This window comes from Thermobia domestica, chromosome 3 (assembly GCF_964235325.1).
Source record: "Thermobia domestica chromosome 3, izTheDome1.hap1.1, whole genome shotgun sequence".
Lineage (NCBI taxonomy): Eukaryota > Metazoa > Arthropoda > Insecta > Zygentoma > Lepismatidae > Thermobia > Thermobia domestica.
Genome location: NC_137456.1, coordinates 214433711 through 214454558, shown reverse-complemented (window position 1 = coordinate 214454558; position 20848 = coordinate 214433711). Strand labels below are relative to the sequence as shown.

The 20848-nt window shown below is 34.9% G+C and overlaps 1 protein-coding gene across 1 annotated transcript in view; it reads right to left on the bottom strand.

Annotated features, from left to right (window-relative positions):
- Nucleotides 1-20848, bottom strand: part of LOC145680954 (uncharacterized) — a 420869-nt gene that overhangs the window by 8633 nt on the left and 391388 nt on the right. The window lies entirely within an intron of this gene.

The following is a 20848-nucleotide window of genomic DNA, read 5'->3' as shown; positions in this document are numbered from 1 at the left end:
CCAACCGACATCATGTTCGGATGAGCTCTCTAGCAACAAAGTGGAAGTGTTGGAAAAGTGTTCGTGTCATTGCAGATATGTGAGAAAGTGTCTTAGAGGTGGCTAGGAGAAGAAATTACCTTTTTTGAACGAAACACCTTTGAGAAATTGATTTCCTACAGTTGGCAGCAATGTTTGATTGATTGCATGTAGCTACCAACATACATAAATAAAAAGCATGTTGAAGATATTAAGAGCCCGCGATACTTCGGAGAGAATTTTGTATGGGAAAATAATTTTGATCCTACTTTTCTTAACTTTCGTGTAGAATTCTATGTCTGTATTCCTTACATAATCCCTGATTCTAGTAAAATTTTAATACACAGAGTATATACACAATAGATTAAATTTGATTGTTCGGAATTTGGGAATTCCATTTTTAATGATGTACACCAATGTTTTACGTATATGCTAGTGTTTGCTAAATTGTCAATGTAAGCATTGAATCTTATGTGGAAAGACAGATTATACCCAGGTCTATCGGAATTTGTTCTAAATATACTTTGATTGTAATTCATGACTCATATTGTATGTGGTTGTTTTTTCTTGCTTTCAAGGTGCATGAACATTTCATTATACTTAAGAATAATCCGTTTACTGTGTATAATTGAAATATGTTTTCATCAATATGCATTTTGTTACATTTATAATTGATTTAATAGTTACGTACAACTTTCATTCAAGTCATCAGTGAACAGCAATTTATTCATCTTTCAACAGAAAAAGTTTTAACACAGAACTCAAATTCGATTCTTCCTATTTTTCCGGTCACTATTCTTTCTATAACGTTGGTCATGAGGTAGTTCCTTCTCGTCAATATTCTAACTAGTCTTTCTCTTTCTTTAATTACATCTACAATTGTTATTTTTTCCCTACTATTCATAACATTTTCTCATTCGTTTTCCGTTCAAACCAGCTATTTTCTACATTCTCCTTCACTGTCGTATTTCTAAAGCTTCCAATATTTTCTAATCGAATTTTTACAGTGTCTATGTGTCTCCCCAATACATGGGCGTGCCAGCCGGAAGGGGGATGAGGGGGACGCGTCCCCCCAGAAATATTCTAGGAGAGGATTGTCCCCCCAGAAAATTGTATAGCAGGAATTCTTCCCCAAATATCTCGGCAAAAATGATGAAATACTGGAATGGGAATGTCGATTGTCAATTAATAATTCTTGGAATTGAAAGGAATTACAGCTTCATTGACGAAAATCCTGTAACAATTACCAGGGTATATGAATGAAATACAGAAAGTAGCGACAATGTATTAGCTACGTCGAAAATTACCATAAAGCGTGCACACATTCATTTGCAGCAAAAAGAAAATTTTGAAATATCTATATATTAAAACGATACGTTTATATGTTTGTAGTCAAGAAAAGTTTATACAGTATGTTTGTGGCAAATTATTTTAACAATGATATCTCGGAGACTACAAACTCTGGAAAGATGCCGTTATCAATGATCGATTGCAAATTTTGTGAAGATTGTTGAGTTATAATTGAATATTTTTTTAAATGGAATGTTTATTTTTTTACTTCTTTATTACATTTTTTAGGAGTACGCGGAAGTATTGAAATTTTAAAAAAGTAAAGCATCATATCTCAACGAGTTATACATCCCAACACCGCACATTTGTATACGAGGTTAGTATGTCTCTCCGGCATTTGTTTCATTGTCAAATGATAATGAAAAACGAAGCATAACTATTTCTCCAGTGTAAGATGAATATTTATTGTTTGAAGTGTTTGGCCCAATGAACACCATATAGCCTATCACTGACATTATAATTAATTGTGTGTGTGAGCTAGTATCTTTATGAAAATAGTAGATTCTAATTGAAAGTACGCAATTCTTAGTGTGGCTTTTCATTTTGAACAGCTACCGCTTTGTGAAAGATTTACAACTTGGTTCCAAGGCAAAAATATTTCGAATTTGACTTAGTACTTATCAAAAGTTTCATACTGTTTCAAATATTTCTGCCTTGAGATTTTATCTTTAGCCTTCCAAGAAAGCGGTAGCTGCAAGAAAAAAAATATCGCTTTCTAAGTATCTAAAAAGATTCCTTTCCCTCTACACTTATAGCATTACAAAGAGAAAAGAGAAAATGTGGAATGATTTTTATTATTATTATTATTATTATTATTATTATTATTATTATTATTATTATTATTATTATTATTATTATTATTTAATATAGGACTACCTACCAACTCTTGCTGTATCGGCTTCGAGTAAAAATACCACCATTATTGTGCCAACCTGGACAATCGATGGAAGACTTACAACATTGTTTAGCTTCGGAAATAGACTATAGCTCAAAACCTGCCTAAAAAGACCTTTTTCTTCGTGTGCGTGTAACGTAACGTAAGCCTCTTTGCGTGTTCTTTCTAATGTATTGTTGAACTTCGTCAACTGGGCTGTGCGAAAGTGCGTCACTGTTTTTGAAGGCACATATTTTGTAGCGTGTTTTTTCCAATAGTAACGTTATTTAGACAGCTGTGTTTATGTGTGTTACTGTGAATACTGTGAATACGTTGATATGAAGTTTTTCATCTCTTGTTTCTGTTTAGTGTTGTTTTATTGTTTGAAACGGATCAATTTGTCATAAGAAAAAGAAAAGAAGACAGCACGTGGGCCAAAGCAGTGCCCTTGTTGAAGAAAAGAAGAGAAAAATTAATTCAAATGATAGTTCAGCTGATGAATTACAACCTGAAACTGACAATGGAAATTCAAATCTTGTATCGGTCACTATCATCATCAGTGTTTATGGAAGAAAGCTCTCAATCTCCACGTCTAGCAAGTGGTTCAGATTTTCTCCACCCTTCGAACCTCTCAAAGAGCAATTAGACTTTAGAGTTACCTACAAATTAGTGTTGTGTCGATCATGAACGATTCGATCATTATGAACGAATCATGGCGTGAATCAAATGAATTATGATTCTTTTCACAAATGAATCGATTCTTCTAATGAATCATTTGTACTTCTCACTGAATTGTTTGCCGTGATCGAAATGAATTGAGAATCACAAACTGCCAACTTGTGTGAGGCAATTGGTGAGGTTGCTTCTGCAAATGCGCTTGCAGTTCACGGGGAGTGAAAAAGAAATAAAACCATACGCGCGTCTTTTCTTCCTGCTTTTGTAGATGCGTGCGATTTTTTTTCTTTCTGCATGGTAGGGTTGTTTCCTAGGAAGAAAGGAAGCCGCGTTGTTAGATTACTTTCAGAATAAACTTTCTTGTTGCTTGCTTCTTGTTGTGAAGTACTGGCAGTGTTGCTCAATTAGATGTAATACGATTTCGTAAATAATATCAACATACTCTTGATGAGCATTTATCCATTTGATTAAGATACTGTACGTGCATTGGATAAAATTACTTTCATCACTTTCAACTGCAGTAGCCAAAAACGTCAATTTTAATGTTTTATAATCAACTCAAAGTACTATATTATATTCAATGTAATTACAGTACTTACACAGAAAAAGTGCACTGAAATTATTTGTACTGTACATAATTGATTTTAAAAATGTATATGTAGAAAGACGAATAAAGATTCTTTCTGGGAAGACAGTGTATTGCAACTTTCAGTAAAAACACTTGTTCACATGGAACGAAGCTTTTCACTTTACTTTTATTGAAAGATACATGAAGACACAAATAGTTTTCTGAGCTTCCATGTAAACAAGATGTGGAAGACCTGAGATCGATTCCCGGCGGAAGCTCACGTGGTTCGGATTTCATATTAATCAGTAGGTCCACGCCTCATATAGCCTCGCTTCTGAACCGGGCGTTAAACTGAAAATCAACACAACTGAAATTGATGATAACAGGGGTGGCCGGGGAGAAAATCCGCCAGCCCAAGAAGTTTCTCCCGGGACATTTCTCAGATTGGGTTCAATTGGGGTTACCAGTATTTTCGCAAATATATGTTCATCTCTTGCTTATTGAAGTAGTAGTGGCTCACTGGTAAAGCGTTCACTTCTGGTGGATGGGGTCCCTGGTTTTCTATTTGCGCCAAGTGGGATTTATGGTGGACAAACACCATATGTGTGGGTTTTCTCGGGGTTCTCTTCTTTTCGCTCACTTCCTTCATTTCACCATTTCATTCATTCTAATCATTATCGTTTCCCTTAGTCTACACGATGATTATCATGGAACGTAAAACTTTAAAATTTCATTTCATTTTGCGTTTATTCATAGTCTCCCCGAGCTAAATCTTTTAAAATTATCACAATAGTATTAAATATATGTTCATGTGTAAACTCCCTCTTTTTCTCTACCTCGAAGATCAGTATCTTTTCCAGTCAAGAATAAAATAGAACATATTTTAAAATATTATAGAAATCTTGCAGTTTAACGTTTCATGTTTATGTCCATTAGCCTAAGGAAAACGAATGATTAAAGCAAGTAAATGACGATGGAAGAATAGTCGGAATGAGAGTGGGTTTACCTGATAAAACCCACGGACATGATGATGTACACCACAAACTGACTTAGCAGTGGATCAAACCAGGGACCCCGCGCAAAGGAGGCAAGAGTTTTATCAGTGAGCCACGGTGACCCCTGGGATAGACTAGAATGGACTACGAGATAACAGTTTACTTTAATTAATCATCTGCATCTTCATTACGCTACAGGGTATAACTCTGACTTACAACAACAAAAGAAATCCATTAACATGATGTGAACTTGACAAAGTTTATATGGCCTGGGCAAATAATACCCACTAGAAATGAATATAACACTACAGACTCATTATATAATGCTTTCTGTATTTAAAACCAAAAGCATGAATGTCGCCTATACAGAGCTCTATATTTTTCCCCATATTAATATGTACGACAATAAAAAGTTGAAAATAAATTGTTATAACTGCTCGTATCCCGTGAAAATCTTACGGAGTATATTTCAACAAAATATTTCCTCGAAAAACTGAAGTTGGCAGAAAAAACGTGGAGATTGGAACAGTTTTAGTGTTTGTCTATTCTATTCTATTCATCTCCCTCGCGGGAGATTTTATAATTAAAAGTCACAGCACTAAGGCCAAGTTGACTGCTTCACTAGAATTGTTTTAAATATTTTTGTTGTTATTATAATTGTAAAAGATGGCCCGTTCCAAAATGGACGAATTGGCCTGTTTCAAATAGTTATGTTTCCACACTAGTTTGTGAAGTAAAAAGGAAGGCAGAAGCGTAGAACATACAAAAAAAATATGTAAATCACTATAAAAATTGTAATGCACTAAATTATGTCCAAAATTGAAATTGTTGTTAAAATTGAAATTGCAATAATTGAAGAGCATGACGCTCCATTGTGTAGAACATTCTACGCCATCTTGCCAACCCTAGTGTTTGTCTCAACCTCTAATATGAAAACAGGATGCAAAAATAACAACAATGGCAACAGCATATTATTGAAACTTCATAATTACACTGAAGCTTAAGAGTTCCCGAGCCACTCCACTCACCCCAATGCAATGCTGGCGCTGGCCGTGTCATGTGCAAAGATGATACACGAGGTTGTACTTCCTCAGAAGGAATTCATTAAGTTGCGCAGAAAAGAAGTGCAGTAGCCCAAGCGATTCATATGATCGAATAATTCACACTCAATTCATATGATCGAATAACTCATTGCGCAAAAGAGATGCGCGGAAACCTAACTGATTCAATGAGCGAATCATTCCCAACCAATTCACTTGCGCAAAAGGAATGCGCGGACGACCAATTCATATGAACGAATTAAATGATCGAATCATTTTAGTGAATCAAAGTAAATTAATCGATTCTCCGAAATGAATCGTTTTGCCCATCACTACTACAAATTTTCCACAACAGTCTCTGAAAGGTCGAACATTGAAATTTGTGCCAACTTGGTTCCTTCCGTGGCTACACGTCGATCCAAACAATATTAACGTCATTTTCTGTTTTTACTGTATGGACATATTGAAAAACATTTTTTAAAAAAAGTTCTTACTAAATCCATGGAATACGCTTTCTCTACTGTAGGATTTTGCAATTGGAAGAAGGCTAAAGAGAAATTAAGTATACATGAGAAACTTCAGAATGCCATAAACTGGCTGTACTGCGCTACACGCAGAAAAAAATAATAATAGAAAACCAACTTAACAGACAAATTTTAGATGAACAACTGAAAGCCAGGAAATTCCTGGAAAAATGTAATCTCAAATATACGTTATCTTGCAAGACAAGGATTCGCATTTAGAGGACATGACTCCCGGTTCAGGAATTTATTTCAGTTGATGAGCCTTTGCTCTGAAGATTTTCCAGAATTGAAGAGCCGGATAAAGGGAAACATGAAGAGATGCAATTTCATGGATGTTAAAATCCAGAATGAAATCTCGAAACCATGGGCCAAGAAATTGCTTTTCATATATGTAACAAAATCAAATCTCATAACCCTTCTCTATTCTCTATTGTGTCTGATGGTTCCCGTGATGTGAATTGCGAAGAACAATTAAGTATTTGTGCCAGGTGAGTTGATGAAGATCTCTGTTCTCATGAAAGTTTTCTTGTGTTCTGCAGTATATCAAAAAACTACTGGTGAGTTTATAGCTTCAGTTATTCTGGATGAGATGGTGAGACTCCAGTTTTCCATTGCTCAACTCAGTGGACAAGTTTATCATGACTCTGGAAATACGAGTGATTTCTCTGGAATTAGTGATCCATCTATTATACGTAAACAGCAACTTCTTGCCTTGTACGTACATTGTGGAGCTCACAGTACTAATCTTGTGATTAAGGATGCCTGTAGTGCGTCAGAAGTAATGAGAAACTCTTTGCAGTGGGTGCACGAACTATGAGTACTGTTTTCGCAGTCACTTTCAGTGAGGTCACGATTTTCTGCTCTAATCGAGGCTAATGCTTGTGGTCTCGTCTTAAACATTGTAAACATTAAATCCTTGTGCCCCACTAGGTGAATTTGTAGACTTATTCTAATAATGGGAGTTGTTTAACATTATGAAGAAATTCTCTCTACGTTGGAAAAGATGAAGACTGATGGAATTGTCAACACATCTTCAGGATCAGCAGCTGAGCTTTTGCGGCTTTTTGAGGAAGGATCTACGTTTCTTGGGCTCGTTTCTAGAGATATCAGGGGATGGAACTTTTTAACACGACACTTAAAGACCCAATTTCAGTGTCAAAATGGGAAACAATACAAATCATAAATGAAAACATGAACTTGAATAATATCTTAGTCATTGATCATAAGTTCATTGTACTGTCAAGAAACCTACAAATTAATATCATCGCCCTGGAAATCCCATTAATTATAATAAATATTGTCAACAGTACCATAAATATGATTTTTTGTGTCCCTGGAATAGAACTTATCACAATTGATAGGATTTATCTATCCTAAATTGCGGCACTTTAATTCCTGTTATGTGACATTTTGAAAATTAAGGGCGGGGGGGGGGTGAAATTACATCAGTCTTTCTTTACCTACAATGACCTACAATGTTGAGTGAAGGGTACTGTCCCCCCAGAAAATTTTTGGAGGGCACGCCTATGCCCAATACCATACGATATTCTGCACAAAACGTTTTTAAAAGCCATCAATATCATAAGGTGAATTAGGGTATAGATTGGGATAAGAACAAACATATATTAAACCTTCTGAGCCGTCCATGAGACTAGTTGCTCGTATACGCGCCTTTGATATACGTGGTTCTGGGTTTGATTTCCCATGGAAGAGACTTGAAATTTGAAAACGCATTACGGTAAGTTCGATGACACTTTAAAACTGTAGATTCACGCCTCATAGAGCCTCGATGCTGAAAAGGGACGCTAAACTCCAAACAACTAGCCAACCAATGAAATCTGAATTTTAAGCAAGCGATCTGCTAGAGATTGAAAAAAAATCTAATACATGTAACTGTCCTTAACAAAACACGTAAATGAGGACAATTCTTGTTTAAAATAAAACCTATACTTATTATTGCCGTAAAATATCAGAAAACAGTTTTAAATTCTGAAAAAAAAAGGAAAAAGTCACGGTAACATCGAATCTAAGAATGTGTTTATTGTATTTTTAAAATTCTTTCTCTCTAAATGTAAGCTTTTTCCTTTACTGTTCTCTAATAAAGCTTTTCCACATAGAACGTCATACAGAAAAGCAGAAGAAAAGGAGGCGAAGAAATAGGAAAAAATAAAGATCTCTGTTTCCTACTTATATTTGCTAGGAAGTAATTTCTCCTCCCGGTTTCTTTTTTGAGGGAAACACATCTCAATAATTGGATTTCCTTCTTCCTTGCAAGCGGAAGGTGCTTATCGCTCATATCCGAACAACTTTTAAAGGAGGGGAGAGGGAATAGAACGACGTCAAAACCAGGGATAAAAATGCTCTATTTATTGTTGTTATGACAACCTGACTACGCAAGAAGGAGTTAATGGTTCGTTGCGTAAAAATCCGTTTGGTTTATCAAAAACAAAGATCCGAATTCAACTCCAACAACGCTTCTACAGAGAACAAATATTCAACCTAATACAGAGAAAAATAAATTAATTTGCCCAGAAAGTATTCACATGTATACCTAGATTCGGCCAAGTAATTTCCTTCAACCTTGGTTTTAATTGACATTTACAATCAACTTAGAATTCAGTTAATTGTCTTCATAGTCGAACTTCACTGATGGAAGATCCATTACTTCACTACATAACAAACAATTGGAATTCGAACTTGAGATGTTGCGATTTCGTAGTTTATTTCGTAATTATTATTTGGAACTTACTTTAAATTGGTTATTTATTTATTTTAGTCTTCCACTCAGGATTGTCCTCTAAACGCAAGTCGTAAAGTGGCATTCTCTGAAGGTTAGTTTCCCTTCATGTTGTTATTAATTCTTGGATATTATTACAATTAGTATTAACCATTTGAGAATGATTTTCCCCTTGAATTACAGTTTTCTTGTATTAAAATATACATAGCCTTCCTCACACATCAGTAATGATACAGCTAAATCATTCATCATTTCAAATATACCTAGTTCCATTTGGGATAGTACACGAAGTCACTTTGCTACACCTTTTAAAAGATGTCGTCAAAACTTTATAATTATTGAAATTTGAAAATTTTGTAAGGCATTTCTTTCTTCTATAAGACTCTTAATTAGAAGTAACATGATTTTCCTCCCGAAATTTGTCATTTTTAAAAGCAAAGGAAATATGACGAGAAGTCTTTCTGGACCCAGGGACACTGAAGGATAGATTGGCCTTATCTATATGTAAATTAAAGATTATAGAAACTAAATAATCGTCAGATCGTTTTTCACCGTAAATATTCATGTTACCAGATCCAGCTATTCCCAGAAATACACTCTTGAAAAAACGTCGAAAGTTTTATAGTAAGAGATCTGGTAATTAGAAACCCTCAATTTTTACTACAAATTTTGAGGATGAAATATACAGTAGAGTAAAGTAGATATAAACTTTATTTTTCATGAAGTTTATCTATAAAAATTGTCACAGAATTCTTACATTTTACGTGCTTAGTTATAAATTTATCCTAACACCCAGAGTTTGATTGTCCTCAAAGTTCAGGTGTTTGCTACGTAACATTTAAGTACAGCGATAATACAAGAATTACAGTAACAAAGCGGAAAGGTTTTTTTTTTTTTTTTTTTTTGTCATCAACCAAATGTATTACAGTATTTTGAGCTTTTGTGTTTTGTGTCCTTATGCAACCCTGAGGTTATGAAGAACGCCAACTAGTATTATTGTGGGCTCTCAATCACGACGAGGTTGAATACAGTGCACAGACAATCATGCAAGATCTATCCTCACAGTAGGTTATAGGCAGGACAGGGCAGGGTTAAGACTCTTACAGGCAGTAAGCACTTAAAAGATTTTTGTGGACCCAGAGACGAATTCTTGTCTTTTCTTACATTGTGGGTATTTTACTCCATACACTTTTTCTACTCAATGAATTCTAACGACTGGATTATTTTGAATTCATTTTCTTCTACGTAAACAGAAATATCCACAACCGAAGTCCGATCTAAAATTGATCCATTTACAAAACTATTTTCAGCGTTTCTGACAATACATGTAAAAGAAACCCGAATTCTCTGTGACTAAAGAAATCCGAATTTCAATGCGACACAAGCGAAATTGACAGCACTGGCACATACTCCTATATTTTGCATTATGATCTCGTTCCTCACGTTGGTTACACGAATACCTTTTTCCATTATAATAGATTCGTCAAGGGGTGGGTTCAAGCTTCCAAGTTCATATAATTTCAAGTGTTTGTATATATCTATTAATATATTTTATAAAAGTAACCAAGAAAGTTCTGTCGCTTTTTCACCCAGCATTTTGAATATCGATATGTCACCTAAGACGTACCTGGAAGATCAAAAATAGCCCAGCTCCCCATCAGCATCGACGACCTTCTACCAACGTTCTGGAAGGCCATGGATTCCATCGTGGTAGAACTTGGTGGAACGTGAATCGAAGAAGATATGAAGTGCATTGTGCGCCTCCACTAAGGATTTGAACTGGCGTCCTATAAACTGATTGTTCAAGGAATGGAACGGTGATAATCGGACAGTGCAATGTCCGGGAAGTAGGGCGGATGCAATAGTGTTTCCCATTCAAGGCGTATAATGGGGTCCCGGGTCATCCTAGCCATGTAGGACTTACCGTTGCCCTGTAACAGGAGGACCCCTTTGCGATTCAGAAGTGCTGGCTCCAGAGTTTTTAGTTTTCTTGAATACGGCTCTGCTGACAGCACACACTTGCATTGATGCTCTGGCCAGCTGGTAGCAATTCCCGATGCAGGATACCGCGAGGAATCCACCAAACACAGGAGGACCTTTTTCTGGTGCAGTACTGGTTTTGGCTGTTTTGGAACCAGTTCATGGGATGCTAACCATTGATGATGGCGTCGTGGAGCTTCATACGGAATCCACTTCTCATCACATGCCAACAATCTGTCCAGAAATGTCTCCTTCCTCAGACGAGACAGCAAACAAACACAGATGTCTACTCGCGTTGCCTTCTGGCCCGGAGTCAAATCACGTGGAACCCATCGACTCAACTTGTAGTGTTTGCCAAGTTGATGGAGGTGCTGCCGAATGGTTTCTCCACTCACACTGAATTGTAGTCCCATTCCTCTCATGTCTGGCCACTGTTCGCCTCAATTGCTACCTGAAGATCATTTTGGACATGTGTTGGTCTTCCTGTACTTGGTGCGTCTTCGAGTGTTTCGTCACTGTCTTTAAACTTGTTAAACCACCGCTGCACTGTCCACGTAGTCACGATATTCTCACCAAAAGCCTGGCATATCTTCCGCCCCGCTGCAGCGACGTTTGACCTCAGTTTGAACTTGTACAGCATACGCCTTTATGATGCTCTGTGGATGTCCCATGTTCACTCTGTCCTTAGGCAAGTTCATGGTGTAACTGAACTGCCACAACCAGGTAGTGTGTTGGATATACACACACCAACAATTTTTGATCTTCGCCTTATTTCTATTCGCATTCAACTCGAGGTGTAAGGGCCAATTGAACACATACCTCCACAAAAAGTGACAGAACTTTCTTGGCTACCTTTATACTGTTTAAATAATGCGGTAATATAGCGGTTATATTTTATTGAGAGGATGAGTGTTATTATTTGTTATTAACTTTAAGTTATTGGATGGTATTTAAAACAAAAGACAAGTGTTTTTATTTTTTGTTAAAATGCATTGTTTTATTTATAGATAATTATAAAAATTAATTTAATGATTACATATAAAAAGAGATAGCCATTAAGTTTGAGGCTTAACTTTAATATAGGGAATTAAAACTAAAATTTGGGTTATTAAAATAACAGTGTTTTGTGAATGAAAAACACAACTTACATTAAACAGGATTTGACTTTAGTTTTTTGTCGTCCACCCATTTTTTGAGTTACGATTATTGGAAGGTTTTGTTTTGAGTTTTAATGTGAACCTCCCTCCACTGTCCTTTTGTGTATTTTTATATTAGAAAAATTGCATTATTTTGGATTTTGAGGTTTATTATAATTACTTTGTTTTTTAAATGATTTTAAATGATACGAGGGGATACGTGATTGCCCAAGATTAATTTTTTTCTTATATTTAGATTTTTATCACTTAATATTTATATTTTTAAATTGCTACAAAATAACAATATAAAAATTATATTTGCAAATTTAGTTTTTTTAACATTAGACTAATTTTTAAATGTTTTTGTAAAATATATACATGTATTTTTTAAACTTTGTTTTTAGATTTTTATTACAATACATATACACTGTAAGCCCTATATATTTATCTTAATACAGTATATAAACGTTTATTTTTGCATATCATCTTGGTCAAGAGGAGTTAAAACCCCAAAACTCCTTACATACTCCACTGCATCCCTCTCATGAAACTTTAACGTCTAGTCTAATTACTCGTACTATTTGGCGATAAGTACATGTTATCAAGTGGTGAGATTCTTCGTGGCGTTCTTGCATTTTGTGTGGAGAAACTCACACACGACTGCCGGTGGAAATATATATCTTGTTCGAATCCCGTGTTAAGGTGTACGTTCATGCCTCATTTAATCTCGATGCCGAACAGAGATTTTAAAAACCAGCTAACTAATTCCATATTCTGTTATACAAGAGAATAACATTATTATTTACTTGTTACAAACATTACTGTGATGCACATATATTAGCTAAAAGGCTATTTCGACAATTAGGAGTAAAATATCCAGTTATCACAAGAAGGTTCTTTTACACAATGCCGACTTTTACATAGTGACAGAACCTGCATAACAACACCCAAACGGAAATACTTATAATTATGGGACCTGTCAACTTCTTGAATGCTACGCAATGGAATCGTAGTGAAAAAAGCTCCGATTACAAAATATGAGTAGGCTGTACATAGAATTTTGTTTTCCTTCAAGACCAACCATTGACACATTCACCTTACACAACTTCACTATTAACCTAACAATTTATGACTTGTGTTTTGCATAACTATGCTTTTCAGTAGAGAAAATTATGACTTTTTTGAGCATTTTTCTTCACGTTTCCATTTTAACCACTCAGACATTTTAAGTAAAAGCTTGAGTTGTTTAAACGATTGTTTTTGAAAGTCTAATGGTAAAGTGTATTAGCTTAAGAAAATTTACTTTCTAGTTTCGGCAACTTAAGAGGACAAACTTCAACTTAGACTTTCATTTTAATTCTGAAGTTTTGTTTCACTTAAAAACTTCCATAAGCATTGCTATAAACCCTGTTATTAAATAAGTTATAGTTGAGTTAGCCTATCCTAATTACTACACTAAAATGCTGAACTAGACTTCTCATATCTTTACTTCTATAGAAGAATGTTGAAGGATGCGTTTCTGAAAAATATTCATATGCAATTTCTTATATTTTGTTATTCAAACGTATGGTACTGACTCCGGAATCCGAACGCCCTAAAACTCGAACAACTTGGAATCCGAAATAAAAATTTCAACAAATTTTATCCCGCAATTTCAACGCCCAGCACTTTCTTACTTAAAATCTAGTGTAGGCCTATTTGATATTAAAATCATTTTGAAAATTTGAATTCGTAGAACCCAGGGACGAATTAATTCATTTCTTATTATTATAATGCGGAACTTGAACGGGGATGTGAAATGGATTAAGTCCGAATTCCAAAGCAACTCTACATTTGAACGAAGATGTCATTTTTAAAACACTATGGGCCTTTTGAAGAGTCGTTTCTAGCGTTGTATAAAGAGCTTCATTAAAGCGTGATGGTAACTTCCGTATTTAGTAACACATAAATGAAGTTAACAATGATTTATATGGAAAAAGTTCAACCATGACTTTTCTGTAGGATTATCCAAATGCAATAGGAGAAATTAATATAAGAGAGAGTAGGATTTACTTAACTTGATTTCTCCTAAAGTGTTTGGACAACCCTGCGAAAAGTCGAGGTTGACCTTTTTTGATATAAATGGTTGATAACTTCCCTTACGTATTACTAATACTAAGTTAGTATCACGCCTTAGTCAAGCTCTTAAATCTATATACATAAAACTAAAAGTGATTATGTTTGTGACTTGAACCACCCAACCGACCTCGATCAAATTTTCAACATAGATTAGATTTGGGCCTAGATTTGGGTTTTTATCATTTTACTATGACGATGCAACTTAGGGGAGATATATAAGGTGATCGAAAATAGCCGATATTAGTGTCGAATCCATAGTTTTCAGGGTCGCTGAGACGAACAGTGACACTTCCGACCGTTTAAATCCAAATTCAGCCCCATAATTTGGGGGAAGGGAATGAGCAGAAAACATGATCGAAAATGACATGCCGTTTAAATCTAATCAGAGAGCGCTTCAGTAATAGTAAAAAGTGACTGACTAACGGAACATATTACTGTTTTCTTATTTTAACCCATCGAAGCGGGTAACTGACACTAGTACAACCTAAAAACGACTTTGTAGAAGGTCCTACGTGTCTTTCCAAAAGTGACTTCTATATTTTCACAGTTTCTACTCCGTTATGGCAGGTGCTAGTATCACGCTTTGATAAATATACTCACGTAAGTCATATCTCCAAAGGGTAAAGTTAGAATCATCAACGTCATTTCAGGTTTTGCTGGGAGGAGGGGTGGGGGAGAGATATTGTTATATAGTATTGGTTAATATATACGGAACCGTAAGTTGAAACCTCTGGTTAGAAACATATTTGCATATCATCAAATATAAAATTCACTTACATTTGTGTCATGAATATTTAATAAATATAAACGCTGATAAGCTATCACTTTGATTATATAGTTTCTTTCAATTTGTAAGAATAAAATTTAGTTTGAGTGGTATAAATACCAGCTAACTCGTTATTATTACGAGATGACTTATCAAATATGAATGTTCTGGAACAACTCATGAAGTAAGCAATCAATCTACATCTTTATCAATTTAGTAATCCAAACTACTATTGCTGCTTTGTTACTTTGAATTCTAACAACATATGATGCATTACAACAATACTAACTGCCATTGTCAGCCATCCAGAAACTCCCTTCCATGACCCTCACATAGCATATTTAACTCTAAAATATCGTATAAATGTGACATGTCAAAAACCGATGTTACGCGCCATATTTTCAGAAAATTACCTTTTCACGTACTAGAATTAGCACAAACAATAGTTGTACAGTAAGTTACTACTATATTATTCAGTATATACACATAATAATTATTTCGAGCCCAACATACAATCCAATTTTCATTTCGTGTATGTGCGTAATTTCATGATGTAATGCATGTATTATAATAAGTTTCTTTAGCTAATGGTAATTCTTTTTTCAACATATAGGAGAATTTCTTACTGCGTCTTTCTTTTCCATTAATACTTTTACAAGGAGTTTAGTTAGCTTGAAACAGCACATTTAAAAAGAAAAATCTCTTACGCTATAATTAGTACGGACATATGCTTCGCCTTAGTAAAGTATAATTATCAGTACATAGGCTTATATATTATCCACAATAGAATTAGAATAAATTTCAATTTCAATTTACCTTAGAAGCATTTTTTGAAGATTTCATTTTATTCCATTCCTTGTCCGGGGCTAAACATTTTACTAAATCATCTCCATCTAAGACATATTTTATTCTAATTCCTACTGAATTAAATCCTGTGAAAAGTTATCATTATCTTCCCCCCACAAAAAAATGTGGTAGATTTGGCTACGAAATGAAAATTTCAAGTGAAATAAATTCACTATGACTAATAGAATTAGAGAGTAAGACTTCTTGCAGCTTTGATTGAACACATAAATCTTATTACAGTATTTAAAACACAATGTGTAGAGTCACTTATCCTTCTCTGGGGTTTTCAAGGATGTTTAGTTCATCAAAGCACATAACAAAACACATTAGATTTGCTTACTCACACACTAGAGTATTTAATATACTAGCTGAAATGCTTGTTCTTTGCTAGAAAAATAGGTTTATGAAAAATATTTCAATGGTATATTTGAAACCTTCTTTCCCCTTATGATACGTATTTCCTTGAAAGCGTAATGATAAAAGCCCATAAAACATTCTATTTTCTGCCCCTCTAATCATATGATAATAACTCAGATTTAGGTAGCTACTACGTTCCAAAATTCATTTCAAATTGTTCAGGATTTTAATCGTGATGCAATCACAAACAGATAACATCACTTTCAATGCGGCAACGGAAAAATTCAAAAACGTCGAGACATTTTTTCTTCTTTTTAACGAGTTTATGGTATGTAACAAATTTCATCTTCCTAACTTAACTGGCTTGTGTTATACTCTATTTTTGGGATAAATTTTGACAACCTATTCTCTGCCCTTAGGATGGTACGCATTTTAACCAAAGTGACATGATAAAAACTTAATTCAAGGTAGGTGATAACTATATGTTAAAAAAAATCATATCAAACGACTCGCAGCTTTCTGGTGATTTGATTCCACACAATACCTCTTTCATTGTTATATTTTACATTTATATTAAATTAATATATTTACTGTAGTTAATAACATTATTATATACGTTAATAATTGCTATTTTATATGAAGTATTACTGTATGTCCATATGTGTATCAAATTGTATGAGCATTCGCAACTATGCTTGTGTGTCGGTCTTTTACTCTCCCCTGCCCGTGGAAAATATTCTGGTGGCGTTCCTTCCTATTTCTATTTATTTTAGCTTTAATACACTTTATTATGGTATTTAATTAGGGATGGTATCGAAACGAAAGGTGACGAAGCTTCATACAGTCTTGGTCTCGCCTCGACATAAATAATATGAAATTATATATATATAGGGTACAGCGGGGTAATTTGAATAATTTCAGACATTTTCTCATATATCTCGGAAACTGTAATTGGTATTCAAATATAAAATTGTGAACAAAAACTTTGAACTTTACTATTACTTAACAATTTTTCTTAAGATAGTATCTGTGATACATCATTGTGAAATTTGGGTATTCAATTTCCCCGACGAAATTTCGAAAAACGTAAATGTGAGGGGCAATTTGAATAATGAGTGGGGTAATATGAATAACCAACAAAATAAACAAGTCTTATAGAAATAATGTTTAAACTATTTAATAGTTAGATTGCAATTTCTACGGTAGTTGAAATATGCTAGTTTTGAATGAAAAGAAGTAGGCCTACATAAATTGTAAATATGCGTCACCTATAGCTATCATTTTGAATGTAGGCCTACACAAAAAAATTGTTCAGAACATTGTCTAAGGCAAAGAGCCGTAATTGGTTAATTCATCTTCCATCGTTCGTATTTAACGACAACGACAACGACAACAGATAAACTGTTTTCGACCTTCTGCACCGACACAGACTTCGTAGAACTATGTCTTACAACGCTGGCAACGAATCTAGTCTCCCTTTCTAGCAGAACGTTCTGAATAGTAATTAAGAAGGCAAAACCAGCAATTCCTTGTTTGACTTTCATTGCCTGCAGCCATCTTGAGACTTAGGCCTACATTTTCGTCACTGGAAGGGGTAAAGGATATCAGTTTCTTTCGAGCATTCATTTGTTTTTCCTTGGCAGGTTCTGTATTAGCACTCTTTTTTCTTGTAGTGTCTTTGGATTTTGTGGCACCCGATGCTTGCGTCTTTCCTCGGAGGTGTTTTATTCTCATTGCCCGAATATTTTCAGAAGTTGAGTGGCATGATTTTCTTGCGACACGACGTCTCTTCTGCACACAAACTTTTTCTGGACTGGGAAGCACTTGTTGTATGGATTCATCTATAGGCTTCGTTGGGACAAAGTTTTGAGAGGAGAGAGAAGAAGGCGCGCTGTTAAGATCTTCCCGAGAAGACTGCTCCCCAAAATGTATAATAAGGCCATACGTTTCCGAAGGGGCGAATCGAAATTCTTCAATAGCTTATGGGCTAAACGAGTAGATACCAGTACATGAAAACCCATTAACTGCCAGTCCAACAGAAGCTGTCCACTTCTAGGCTTCAGTGAACAAAATGCAGAACTGAGATTTACTATTCACTGACCTCGGGTTTTAGTGAATCCAGATAGTTGCCTCTTGGTGGTAATTGGCTTTAAGGGCCTTAAAAACAGAGCGATCGAGTGGTTATAATACGTGTGTTGTGTCTGGAGGTAGGTAAAGCATTTCGATGTCATGACTTTGTAGAACTCTTAGGACAAAAGTTGTCAGTGAGATTTTGGGTTTTAAAGTCCGGATTTAGGCGTACGCCTTTGAATATTACTACAGGAGGTATAAAAGACCTTCTGGCATTGCAGCATGCTATCACCGTTACATTTTCCCCTCGCTCAGCAGATGTTAAACTTACCACCTCTTTTCTACCCTTTTCTGCAAAAATTTTAGGGGTCTGTTATTTAGAGGAAGATTACTTTCGTCCATATAAATACGGTTACTTTGGTTTATGGAGATCATACTCGTTCATTAATTTTCCCAGTAAGTCAAAATAAGAATACGCAGTTTCCTTGTTAACACTAGAAGCTTTCGCTTTTGACAAACAAATATAAAATAGTAGGCCTATAGTTCTAATTTCACTGCTATTCAAATTGCCCCGTTTTGAATTATCCAAATTGCCCCGCAGTCGACTAATATTCCATTCAGAACGTGGTATGAAAACTGCTGATTAATTGACGCCAGTGTACAGTATATCAATGTCCCACATGCTACTGATACGATTATAATCCAGAGCGGTTTCATTTTATCCAGTTAATAATAAGGAAAGCTTAAGGAAACAATGTTGAAAATTATAACGACCTAAAAATACACACATTCGTACTTACCTTTCAGCAAACAAAAAATCGTATAAACCTTCAGAACCGAAGGAATAGTTTGTATTTCTGAGAGCAACTTCTGCGAACCACCACCTACAAATCCATCACAGGTTCACTAACATGGCGAGCCGCGTTTCCACTCCAGCTGGCAAAATGCTTAACATTATTCAAATTCCCCGCCTATTCGAATTACCCCGCTGTACCCTATATATATATATATATATATATATATATATATATATATATATATATATATATATATATATATATATATATATATATATATAACTAGCAGCGTTCACCCCGCTTCGCTGCGGTCACCCCGGAACGCAATAAACTTTGTTACTTAGATAATTTTTACTTTTTCGCTTTCAAGTGATATGATAAAAACCATAGAAGATTGCACTAATGTTAACATTATATCGCCTGTCATTTATGTTAACCCGCCCCGCTTCGCTGCGGTCACCCCAACCCGCCCCGCTTCGCTGCGGTCATCCCGGAACGCAATAAACTTTGTTACTTAGATAATTTTTACTTTTTCGCTTTCAAGTGATTTATAGCGCCTGTCAGTTATGTTAACCCGCCGAGTCACAGGGTCATGCGGGTTGCATATAAATACGTTTATTTTTATACCTATGATGAACTAATAACAAAGGATTTGTACGTATGGACACCTGAATGGTCAATTATCTCAAGACACTGGTAATTGAAAATTAAAGTGATATGATAAAAACCATCTAGGGTCCACATCCTAACAACCCCCCAAAAATGAAAGAAATCGGTTCAGCCGTATTAGCGTGATGAGCGGACAAAGGATTTTTTGTACGTATTGACACCTGATTGGTCAATTATCTCAAGGCACTGGTAATTGAAAATTAAAGTGATATGATAAAAACCATCTAGGGTCCAAATCCTAACAACCCCCCAAAAATGAAAGAAATCGGTTCAGCCGTATTAGCGTGATGAGCGGACAAAGGATTTTGTGCGTTCTCTTTTATATATATAGATTTCACATTATTCATGGGTTCAATCTTCGTTGAGTGTTGTTTATAAAACTTATCTCAGTTTATCAAACCATGAATAACTCAAATAATGATTTCAGTTCCACATTAAGCAATAATTCTTGTCTCACATAGTCTCGGTAGTGAAGAGAGACAGTAAACTGTAATCAACCAACTTCAATATTATAGTTTAATTTCTGCCTGTGGAATCAGTTCTATTCAATACCACATGCCAGCTAACACAGTAGTACCACATGTAACCAAAATTATATTTCATCGAATTATAATGTAACTTTTACGGATTTTCTGTTATAATATTCTTGCTTGACTGATCTGTTCACTAACAAAATCACGCTCATTATCCTAACAAATATTACTACGTACTAAAACAATAAACTACTACTACAATATGTTTTATTTCAAAAGCATAAAATGTTTTTTCTTTACCGATTTAGTTTTCCGAGTTTAATTGAAAATTTATAACACAAACTTTCTGCAACTTTATGGTCAGCTTAACTCTTTATAGTCTCATAACTACACACTCAACTTTGTTGTGCATGATCGTGGGCTGGATTGCTGAACAGGTTAGATTCAAACTCCGATCTCGCGTAATTCGGATCCCACTTTAAGTATATGGTATTCCGTTTCTTATACCAATATTTAAGGTTGTATATTCTGATCTTTTTCTTTTGCCTAACGTTATGAATAGTTTTAAATTGTCGTATGCTTTCGTGTTTGCAGTAGAGCAAAATTTTGCTGATTTTAAATATAATCATAAACAAAATATAGATTACGCGGAATACAAAATAAAAAATCAAATTTAAATGTTAGAATACAATATCCACTGTGATTAAGCAGTTACATGTTAATTATAATGTTAGTTTGGCATTAATCGTTCAGCATTCCTATCTAGATGAAACAGAAATTTCTTTTCTTGAAACCGTTGAAAACGTATATAAAAAGTCAAGTATTTCAATGCATTTTGAAATCTGTTGGAACAAT